Source organism: Aythya ferina (genome assembly GCF_964211825.1).
Source record: "Aythya ferina genome assembly, chromosome: 10".
In the NCBI taxonomy this organism is placed as follows: Eukaryota; Metazoa; Chordata; class Aves; order Anseriformes; family Anatidae; genus Aythya; species Aythya ferina.
In genome coordinates this window covers 4,031,200-4,039,922 of record NC_140306.1, presented here as the reverse complement: position 1 = coordinate 4,039,922, position 8,723 = coordinate 4,031,200, and the positions used below count along the sequence as shown (strand labels likewise).

The window sequence follows — 8,723 nt, the reverse complement described above, 5'->3', positions numbered from 1 at the left end:
GGAGGAGCAAGGAACAGAAACAGCCTTGCCATGGGAGGAGCAAAGGCAGGCGATGTCAATATGGACCTTGATCGCTTGCAGGAGGAATCGCACAGCAGAGCCGCTGCCCCGGTCCCTCCTGCCCCCGGGATCCCCGTGGGATCGGGTCCTGCACCTCCCTCCTCAGCCGCTGCTCTCACAAGGGAGAGATACAGAAGGAGGGGAGCTCTTCATCCAGCTTTTGCCTCTGGAAATGGATTTCTCAAACACCCAGGGATTTCCAATTTGCCTCTAAATTTGGAACGTGTTTTTTTTTTTTTTTTTTTTTGCCATCCCAGAAAACTTAAAACTTCCTCTGTTCAGCAAAATAAGGGTCTTTTTTAAAGTTCTCCTTTAATATAATCTATTTATAGATGGTCTTTCATGGGTTCTTTGGAAAATAGTTTTAGAACTGAATTAGCAAGTGATCAAATGCCGACTATCAGGAACTTCAAACAGCAAGCCAAAAACTTTCTATCAGAAACAGCCTGCCGAAGAGCAACTTAGTAGAAAAAGGATCTGAAAGATGAGGAGCAATATGCAAGCGAGAGCCGGTGCCAAGAATCCCAGGGTCTGCAAACCCTTAAAATGCCAGACAGGCAGGAGCAGAAAACAGCCTGAAAAGGTGGGGAGGCATAAAAAGCTGTGTGTGCAACAGTGTTAAATGCAGAACTCAGCCGAGGGAAAGGAAAGCCAACAAAAAGCAGAGGCACCAGCTAAGCATCCTGCACGCTGTATTGTACAGATAGCGAGGGCTGTGCAATTTAAATCTGTAATCCCTTCCCGAGCAAAGAGGCTTTTGCAATAGCGCAATCTGGATGTCACCAGCATATGAATAGGCATCTTGGGACTGCTCTGGAGAGCAGAGGTCAAAGTTTAGTGATGTATGTAGTTGTCTCCCTAATGGGCCTTATTGATTATCATCCATAGAAACAAGCAACGTCTCCAAATCTGCCTCCCCCTTCATGTTAGATGCTGGCAGCCAAGAAAAAGTACCTTGATATCCTCGCTCCACGCAGTTTGTAGAGCATTGAAGCCTGCAACAAGGAAAGACACGGCGCTGCTGAACAGACTTCTGAAACACGGCGAGTGGGAAATGATAAATAGACCTGCGCAGCATCTGCATAGCAGTGGGAGCGCTGGGCCAAAAAGTGCTCACTAGTAAAATACAAACAGACAGACCAAACAAAAAATAAAACAGGATGACATGAGGGGAGAAAGAGGAGGGGAAAATAACCAGTCACCCTTGGAATTCAGCCACCTAAATAAAGTATGGAAGGGGCTGAAAAGCCCCACTACAAACAGAGCCCAATTCTTCCTTGATTTCAGGTATACCAGCAAGGTATCATAAATATTGTCATGAAATTGTCATATCTCTGATGTAAAATCATGAGAATAGTTTGGTGTCTTCACAGCACGTGCACAGCTCTGTTGTGGAAACTCAATGGGAGAGCAAAAATAGAAAATCCAGCACAAAGGCTGGACCAAAAGCACTAACGTTTTTTCCCATTGCAGTGAGCGCTGCTGCGGCAGCCAGCGTGCCAGCTGAGTGCCAGTGATGCCAGCAGAGCCACACAGCCACCTCCGGCTGGGTGCTGGGAGACCCCTGGGTGGGGGAAAGCTGATAAGGAACCAGGGTGATTATCAGACCTCTTCAAACTTCCTGGGTTTTCAAGACAGAGCCGGAGAAAGCAGGCTCACTCTGCAGATTTTTGGTACTTCCAGTTGTGGCTGCTGCTAGAAAGTGGAAGTGGCAGGGGAAAGAAAAAATATATTAAAAAAAAAAAAAAAAAAACGAGCCCTCTCCACAGTATTTCAGAATCTCAGAAGAAATCCCACTTGGTTCCAGGGTTGGAAATTGTCCCAGCCAGCAGGGAGGTCCTGGCTCCCCCAGAGATGTTTGCCCACCTCGGTATGGGGACATCAGGCCGTTTAGGCTGCCCCTTCAGGTGTGCTGCCGGGCTGTCTGCTCCCTTCATCCTCAGCCATTTTCACAGCCTACAGGCTCAGCATATACACGCTCAGGATGTGGAAGGGCATCCCTGCAGACACAGGCACCGTCAGCCCCCCGCAGCCCTTTGCTACCTCCTGCAGGGTTTGGGATCCCCTGGCCCCGCAGCACTCACAGCTTCTGTAGTGCAGGCGCCCCGCTGACCTCCACAGCACAGACGAGACTTCTGGGAGGCAGGAGCAGTTTTGCACGGCCCACACAAAATTCCTCTAAGGCCTTAGACATTGCAAAGTTTGGCCAAAAAAAGGAGTCTGTGTGCAGGAGGCGTCTGCCCCTGCAGCTGGGAAGCCTGTACAAGCCTTATTTATTCCTGAGTAGCATCTGTACGAAACCCATCATCTACCTGCGTGTCCTCACACTGAAACGCTGGCTCTTCCCACCTGAGAAAGAAGAAAAACTGGAGATTATAAAGCAAAACACAGGCTGTGTCACCTGCATGGAGGCCGTAGTGCCAGCCAGATGGGCAGCAACCACCGCCACTTCAGCGGCACTGCAGCAGCACGACGCCGGGCACTGCCAGGGATGTCGCTATTCAACACGCTGCCAAGTCACAGAACAGCAACAAGCCTGTTGTGCCCTCGGTTTTCTTACAGGTACAGCAAATTTGGCTCGCTCTGGGGCCTCTGAAGGGTCCAGCGCCGGGGAATCAGCGATGCTGTGCTCTGTGCAGCTGGCACTAGGATCACCAGCATCTGGTGGGAGTGCAGCTCCACAGGACTCACCAAAAGAACAAAAAAAAAAAAAAAAAGCCTCTCTTTTCTTCTAGAGTACAGCTGAATTCCCTTCCTCTCATTCCCTCAACAGATGTCAGAAAAAAGCATGAATGGCTGCGGCCCCGTGTTTGACTTGCAGCTTTCACACTTGCTGCCGAGCTGCCCTACCGCTTCTGAATTCGGCTCTGAAAGGTGCTGCTTTCTGAAAAGGAAAAGAGAAAGGGGAAAAAAAAAAAAATCAACAACCTCAAACATTTAAGAGTAAACTCCTTCAAAAGAAAACTTGCTTCAAGCCAAAAAGCATGTGCCAAGTTTCAACTAAATGTAAATTTTCACCACACTGTAATAAACATCTCAATATGAGGGGCTCGCAATGAGAACGCTGAGACAACTTTGCTTCAAGAGGTTAAGAATATATAGAAATATAATATATAACTTTTTCTTTCTTTTTTTTTTTTGAACAGAAGGAAAAAATCAAAGTACCCCAAGGAGCCATTTTATGGTGTTTGTTATATCCATATAGATATTAAAACCAACCAAACAAGGAGAGCAAAATGACGAGCCATGGGTTGATCTGGTGCTCGTCGTGCAGGAGGATGGAGTCGGGAGCAGGGCTCTCTCTGCCAAGCCATGTCACAGGTCTGGGTGCTGCCAACCCAGGACTGCTATGGGAAGGAAGATTTTCCAGGACAGAGAGGTGGCCTGCAGCAGAAACGTGCCTGCAGAGCACACCTGCCCATCTCATCTCACCAGGGCTCTGCGGCACGCAGCGCTGGCCCCCAGCTGCCTCCTTCCCCAGCTCAGCACAGAGGGGTACTGGACATGGCTGGAGGGCTCCAGCAACTGATGGAGGTGGCGTTAACAATAAAATGTGCCTCGAAGGGGGAAGAGTCGTTGTCCTTCACTGCTCAGGTGTTGCAGGCTTTCCTTGCCCTCGGGCTGGCAAGGTGGGGCGCTGGGAGCTGTGGGTGCAAAGTGCGAGCACGGCAGTGTTATCTCAGGGCCACGTCTGCCTGCTTGGCAGACAGCTGCTGATTTGTTTTGGAATGTACAAAAATGGCCTTAAATCCAATTTAGGCATTAAGGGAGAAAAAAAAAAAAAAAAAAAAAAAACATCACCACAAGAGCTGTATGGCAGCTTTGCAAGCCCACAGGCTCCCCCGCAGCTCCCGGGAGGGCAGCAGGGCTGTGGCCACCACTCCAAAGGTGGTGTGAGGGTGCCACCAGCTGCAGCACCCTGCAGAGAGGAGCCCAGGGGCTGCACCAGCCCAGGGACAGCAGCTCGTGCCCTGCAGCTCCTAGGAAAGCTGCAGCAGGAGAGCATCATGTATCTCTCCAGGAGAAGGGGCCACGCTTGGCACCAAAGCCATGAGTTCGCCAAACTTGCCCAAAAAAAGGGAAAAAAAACACTGTTTACAACGTTCCCCCAGCCCAGGAGAAATACGCTTCCCCAGAATCAATTCAAACCTAACAGGTTGCTGTGCTCAGAAGCAAAATTAATCTTACACCAGGAGGAGGAATTACAAAAGGAAGGGGTTGCTGCGCTCCTCGCTAAAAATTAATCTTATGCCGAGAGCTTCCCTGTCTGCTCTCCAAGTGGCCACCTTGCCAGGTGGAAGGGAAGCCTGGGTGCAAACGGGAACTTTGAGAGAAAAGGTAAAAAGGTTTCCAGGTGGTTTTGGTTAAAGCAAAGGCAGAGCGATGAGCTGCATCACTGCCTGGCCTCAGTCATGGCAGAAGGTGGAGAATTGGCCAGGAAGAGAGAACCGCTGCTGCCGAGATACCGTGACTGGCCTAATTAGGTGGAATTGCCATTAGCTATTCCACCTAATTAGATAATTAGATTAATTATCTAATTAACTGAAATTGTTGTTAGACAAAGGCAGGTAGAGCCTCAGAGGTGATAAGGAAGGTATCAGGGCAAGGTTACTTTGAGATTTATATTGATTCCTTTAACAGTTCAAGAATTCCCCTGCTTCCCACAGTTATTTACCCTCACCTTGCTCCTCCAGGATTGTTTAAAAGTGATTAAAGCGGGGAAGAGGGGGGCTGCTTTTTGAAAATAGAGGGGGGAAAAAAAAAAAAAAAAAAAAAAAAAGAAAGTTTCACTGCAAGTTCATGGCCCCATGCTCTGGCCACGCTGACAAGGACTGTGCCTGTCCCCAGGCTCCTGGGGCTGGATTTTTTGGGTTTCTCCCCACAGTCCTTTTTGGCTACCCAGCCCACGTATGTTCAGTGAGAGGCACAACACGTGAGCTAATGCTGCCCCGATGCTGCTGGGTTTTTCTCCATCCCTCGCCCCGTGCTTGCAGTGCTGGTGGGAACCACAAGCCCATTACGGAGCCCTGTTGCAGCACGCACGGCATAAAAGCAGCATCAGAGCATCCTGCCCCAGAGACCCCACGGCCCTAAATACCCAAGGGGTGGCGTGAGGCAGGTCTGCACGTTTGATAACCCAGCTCTTCTCGCTCAGGTGTGAAGCTGAAGGCACGGCAGGCAGGGCAGGGGAGGCACCCGGAGCCTCTGCCCACCGAGCCTTCTGCTGCCCCCCCAAATTTTGCCCCGACCGAGCCCAGGCGTGGGGAGGCGCAGGAAGGCGTGCAACCAGCTGGACCCTGCCCTTCCCGTCCTGCATCTATTGTTAGAAGTATCAAGGAATTTGACCCACTTTGGGAGTTTCTGTTGGTTTTTCGCATTCCATTTGTCCTCTCCGACGAGCGTTTTGCGCTCGTGTGTCACGGCGCTGGCTCTGCTCCCTGTGGTGGATGTTCAGATGTCCGTAAAGAGATCCAGCTGCTGTATCCCGCTGCTCTCAGAGCTTTTACACGCCGAGTGGATCCAAGATGCTGCCCACACTGGGTTTTGAGGCATCCTCTCCATGTACCAGCTCTACCTAGCATCCTTCCTCCTTGCTCAGCTTCCTTCCTCCAGCTGGACATTTTAATTTGGATGCAGACACTGCACGCTTGCTCCCACCAACACCAAAAACACGAGCTTTGTTAGCTACGACACAACTTTTGCAGAAGTCCAAAACAAGAGCCAAGATGTGGTGAGCAAAACATCCTCAGCCCAAGCTCTCTTGCTCACCTCCCTGCAGGAATCGGTACGGTTCTGCCGTAGGGCAGAAGGAAAGTTTGAACACCTTGTCAGGAGCTTGAAGGTGACTTCTGGTTTACCTTCTCCAGCGTTGGTTGGTCGCACACACGGGTGTCTCACCATCATTTCCCCTCTTCTGCCTGCCTCCTGTGCACCTCTGAGGTTTCTCTTCCATACGCCCTCATAACACCTGACTTCTTTCAGCCTTAATACCTGCGTATAATAGCTTAATAACTCTCATAATAGCTCCAGCCTGTCTCCTGAGAGGCACAGAAATAAACCTGTCTCTCCTCGTTGCAGGGAAGACGTTAACAGATCCATTACCGGCCAGAACAGAGCCGCTGAGATTGTCAGCATCCCTCGCTCCTGCTCCCTGGGAGCGCCTTGGCTTCCTTCTCTGCAGGACGAGAAGTGCCTGCACCTGAGCAGTGCCCCCCGGTATTTTTGCCTGTCCTGGAAATCCGTCAGCAGCACGCTGCGGCTGACCCCACTTAGCCAGCAGGACGGAGGGAGGCCACAGGCAGGCAGGAATGAATTTAAGCCATGCCCAGCAGCAGGCTTCTAATCCCTATCACAAAACCTGCCCGTTCTGCCGCTGCTTCCATTCGGCTCCACAAGTTTGCAGGACCAGGACTGCCAGCACTCAGGCTCCTTCGCTTTAAGCTGGAGGCTGATATCCACAGGATCTCGGGGAGTTGTGTTCATCGCATTTGGCTCAGCTGGGCACTTATTTCATTTTTAGGGCTCGGAGACGCAGCAGCACTCCTCGCTGCAGAGGCAGAGTTCAAACCCCAGAGGAGAGAAGTCAGGGAACGGTGCACGGGCGATGCCTTGACGCTCCTCAGCATAAATATCAATTTTCACACCGTGGTCGGGTTCTGTAAGTGTGGGGAATTGGTGTGGCAACAGGATTGTAAAGAGGTCTGCCGGAGATTAATCCCTCCGTAGGCAGTCCCCCTGTGCACGCCGATTCCTTGCGATCGCTCGGTAATTAAGAGACTAAAACCAAACCAAGAGGGACCACAGTGAAAAACTGCCCCCCTCCATCCGTCTGCCCACAGCTGCTCCCAATCTGACCCATGGGCAGGGAGCAGGGCACTCCAAAACCTCCCCATCCCTCCTGCCAGCGAGCCTGGGCAGCCCAGGCTCAGCACACACCCGCATTACATCCCTTTTACTGACCCTCTGCCCACAGCATCAGCCCCTTACCCTGGCTCCCAGCTCAGCATTACATCTCACTGTGCTCTGGAGCTCATCCACCACAAAGGGACAGCTTCATCCCTGTGTCCCCCGGGGAGCAGCCCGGAGGGATGCTGCGGGCAGGGGTTAGCCCATCGCACAGCACGTTAATCGTATTACTGCAGAAACCTGACACAGTTCCCGAAGTGCAAGCCGCCGAATCCTCCCGGCGCCCGGCGAGCCTCATTGCAGCATGCCAGAGGTTCTTTAATTCATTAATCATATTTGCTTAATAACCCTGTATCTCTCCAGTGGGGGGAACTGCCAGGCTCGCACAAGGTAATTGGGGATGGCTCTTCTGGGGAGCAGCACCAGGGTTGGGGCACGTGGAGCAGCCCTGCAGTCATTTCCAGCCCCCAGCCCCATCCCCAAAGCCCAGAGGGGGCACACACCAAGCCCCACGGGTGTCAGGCACCCTTCTGACAGCTCTCCTCTCCCCGCCTGGCAGCGAGGCTCGTGGCAGAGGATTTATGACGCTGCCAGGTGATTGACAAGCCCGCGGCCGGCAGCAGCGTGTTTATTGCGGGTAATTGCTGATGATGTCAAGGAAAAAATTGCAGAGAAGATCCCGCGCACAGCCTGCTAATTGTACCTGCTCCTCGCGCTAGGAGTTGTGAGAGGTGTAATCCATCAGAGGGGCTTCGTGCGACTTCGCAGCAGCTGGCTGAAGGCCAATTCTGCTGCTTTCGGAGCCAACAGCAGCAGCAGGGCTGGCGGCAGCAGCCCCAGCTGGCACTGCCCAGCACCAGCAGCAGCCCCACATCGGCACACGTGCGGGTGGATGGGGTCAGCTCTGGTGTGTGAAGCTCTCCTCCACTCATTCCCTGTCCCTGCAGCACCGGTTGCTCTCATACTCACTGCATCGAAGCCCCTGAGCCCAGCACTGGGTGGTGGCAGCGCTCGGTAGCTGGGGTTTGGGTGCTTCCCATGTTGAGGATCAGCCTTCTTAAATATCCTGTGATAACAGCCCCAAAAATCTTCAGCTGGCACTTTTTCCAGGACTCCACTGCTGGCAAAATGTGTATCGACCACCCCACGGCTCTGCAGCCCCCCAGCACGCCTGTGTCCATCCAGCAGCACCCGGATCCCAGCCACAGAGCTACAGCCCCACACTCTCCCTACAGCATCACCAGGGGGGTGTTTTTTCCTCACCCATGATCAGGGAAATAAGCTGGCAAATCCCATGGCCAGAGCATGGATGGGGTGGTCTATTTAATTGTTCGTTATCATCCAATGCCACCCACCTGAAGCACAGCCTGGGCACACCAAGGAAGCTGCTGCACCTTTATGGGGGCCCACTGGGGCTCCAGCTGCCTTTGGGGATGCAGGGAGCATCCCATAGCTGCTGCTACCTCTCTCTTCCCCCTTCCCAGGCAAGGATCAGCTTCACACCAGCAGCCTTATGGCCACAGAGCAGGCCAGCTTTAAATCAGCCCCAGCTGGGCCAGCTCCTCCTTCCAGAGGGTGCTAAAACCTCACCAGCAGACTCCCTTCAAGTCCCACCGACTTTGGAGGTGCTGGGTGAGCCCCCGCAGGCTGACACGATGCAGGATTTACCTGGTGTGCTGCAAGCACCACAATCTACTTGTTAATCTTCACAATGACCATTCAAGACAGACAAAAAACCTCTGCCTTGCTCATCCTCC

At 52.4% G+C, this 8,723-nt stretch overlaps 1 long non-coding RNA gene across 1 annotated transcript; it reads right to left on the bottom strand.

Annotated features, from left to right (window-relative positions):
* Positions 1–4,015: 4,015 nt before the first annotated feature.
* LOC311442390 lies at positions 4,016–8,476 on the bottom strand. The gene is made up of 3 exons (XR_014696606.1): positions 8,322–8,476; positions 7,670–8,032; positions 4,016–6,837 (listed from the first exon to the last, which is right to left on the bottom strand). It is a non-coding gene; the product is annotated as an uncharacterized lncRNA (long non-coding RNA).
* Positions 8,477–8,723: the final 247 nt, after the last annotated feature.